Consider the following 2,918-nt stretch of genomic DNA (forward strand, 5'->3'; position numbering starts at 1 on the left):
GAACCAGTGGCTAAGGATATAGATAAACCCAAAATGTAACTAGATATTAAGAGAGCAACCTTTTCAATCTGGAATCTTCCCTTCTCTCTATCACCTTCCTCTGATTTGTCATATTTTTACAGGAACTCTATGTCATGGAAGGAACTGAGTGTGCCATATTCATACCATTCCTCTCTTTAAAATCTGATCTTGATTTTTTCCCATGTCTTCCCCTCCAATTTTCCAGTAACCTACTCATACTGGATTGCTAGACTTCTCAATTTAAAATATTCTTCTATCCCAAGAGCCATTCCTCTGATTGGTGAGTTCCTTCCAGGTCTTTATTTTTAGGACAGGGATAAACCAATCATAGTCACACTTTCACTCCTCTCCACACTCTTTCTTGACTCTTCAAACTATTTGTCAACATGTACTAGGAGACTTCTTGGCAAAAGGTTTCCTCTACCATCGTATCCAAGCAGAATTTGCAACCTAGAAAATCTCTTCACCTTCAAGGCCTCTTCTTCTGATTGTTCAGATCCTCTTAGAACCTCAATTTGAAGGAAGAGTGCAGACCAGCACTGGTCACACCTTTATACCTTCCAAGCTCTGTCCCCAACTCTTTAAACTTCTTTTTGCCTCATTCTCCCACCACTCAATCTCAACAGGAGCCTTCAGGAAGTTGTCTTTCTCCATTGGAATGTAGATTTCAAAAGCAGATTTTCTTTTCTTTCCCCCTTTGTATTTGTATTTCCAGCACCAAACATGTCTTGGCTTTTTGTTAGGGAAAGTATTTTGTAGCCACAAACTGCTATATAATTTGTAAAACTAACCATTCAGGAATTCGGGGTTTGGTAAAACTGGAGGAGGGGAGGGGTATGTGTGTGTGTGTGTGTGTGTGTGTGTGTGTGTGTGTGTGTGTATGTGTGTGTGTGTTTAGGGGGGTTTATTAAGATTAAGTCCATTCAATTGCAGCACTGTCTAGTTTCACAGAATTACACAATGGTTGTGAAGAAATGACATATCTTTTCACTTGTAGTAAAGATACAAACTGTCCCTGAAAAAGGATGTACTTTACCCTCATATAGACTTGAAACCTATATGTCATCTTCAAACTTCAAATTCTCTCTCTCTCTCTCTCTCTCTCTCTATCTCTCCACCCCAACTATATTCAATTTGCCAAGATCTTTTGATTCTATCTTTGTAAAATCTCTTAACATGTCTCCTTCTCTTTTCTGATACTTCTACCACTCTGGCACAGGCTTTCATACCTGGATTCTTGCAGTAAATCTCTCCCCACTCCAGTTCATCCTCCATTTAGCTGTCCAATTAATCTTCCTAAAATCAGGTTTGATTGGATCAACCCAGGAACACTCTGTTACATGTAGGATCAAAAGTAAAATCTTTTTCTTGACTTTTAAAATTCTCCATAACCTGGACCCCTTCTACTTCTCCAGATACCTTACAGATTACTCCCCCTCCATGTACTTTGCAGTCCAATGATAGAGGCTTCCTTTTTGTTTTGCACATTAGGTACCACATTTCTTCACATTTTCCCCAAAATTTTCACAGACTTTCCTTGCACCTAGAGTTCTGCTGTTTCTCAGTTCAATCTCCTATCATCTTTTACTTTTTTTCAGGCTTCAACTAATTTACCAACTTCTTTAAGAAGCCTTTCCCAAACCTTGTTAATGTTAATGCTTTCCCTCTAAATTATCTCTAATTTATTCTGAGAAAACTGAGGCCTTGGAAACTGAAGTGACTTTCCCAGGGAAATGGTCTAAATTATAGAGACAGGATGGGCTTTAGGTTTTCTATTTCTATTTGTGGTTTTCTATTTTTGAACCAGTTTGTTGTGTTTTGTTGGTTTTCCTTTATAATTCACTACCATTGCATAGGGTCTTTACTACATACTGGAGCCTTTCCCTTATTTGTTTTATCACTAGTATTACAGGAGTGCCTACAGGAATTTCAGTCTTTTTCTTAAAATCTGTTTCCTTACAGAAACATTTGTTAATCTGAGTTCATAGTCATTTAAATGAAGGAATAAAGGGCCCTATAATATACATAAAGTATGCTGTAGAAGGAGACCACATTCAGGTGAGAGTGTGAGGTAACTGATCTACTCTAACTTCATTATTTTATATAGTAGGGAACTAGGACCTGGAGAATGACTGTGGAATCTTGGAAAGAACAATAGGTTTTAAATACACATATATTAATATATGAAAGTATCATCTTTATCAATAGAATATCTACTCCTTGAGGTCAGGAAGTTTCATTTGTATTTATCTTTATCCCTGCCAGCTAGCAGGGATGTAGATCAATTGAAGGTATGGAAAATCATAAATAGTAGTGTGATTTTAATAATGAATTTTTGAGCATCAATTTCCTAATTTTTAAACATAAGGATGTTATTCAGAGGGTTGTTCTAAAGTTACAGTGAAACAACCACTGGATATGATGTTAGTGAACCTATGTGACCTTGTATAACTTACTTCATCTATCTGCCTCAGTTTCTACATCTTAAAATGAGGAGATTGAACTAGAAAACCTCTACCCTCCCAGTTCTAAATTGCATGATCCTATGGAATAAGATGTCATAGGTAACTTTGCTTAAAACATTATATTTTGTGTATAGCATAAATGTGTTAGCTACTATTACATTATCTTTGAAAGACATTTAATCTAGTCTTCTCAGTCTTCTAACACTAAGACAAATATTCTTTCTATGATTTCATTTTGACATTCTTTATGATGGTTCTTTATAATGTTTCAAACTAGATCACTATGCTGACATTTATGGTTGGAATTCAATCAATTTTTCCCACCAAACTGGGGTATCCAAGACATTACTAATTTAAACTGTTTCCTTTGACCTGATCCAGGGGCAATTCTTTGGCTAGTACCTATTATGCATGAGCTGTTGGAAGGTGATA

The sequence above is a fragment of the Macrotis lagotis genome, chromosome X (genome assembly GCF_037893015.1).
Source record: "Macrotis lagotis isolate mMagLag1 chromosome X, bilby.v1.9.chrom.fasta, whole genome shotgun sequence".
NCBI classification, from domain to species: domain Eukaryota; kingdom Metazoa; phylum Chordata; class Mammalia; order Peramelemorphia; family Peramelidae; genus Macrotis; species Macrotis lagotis.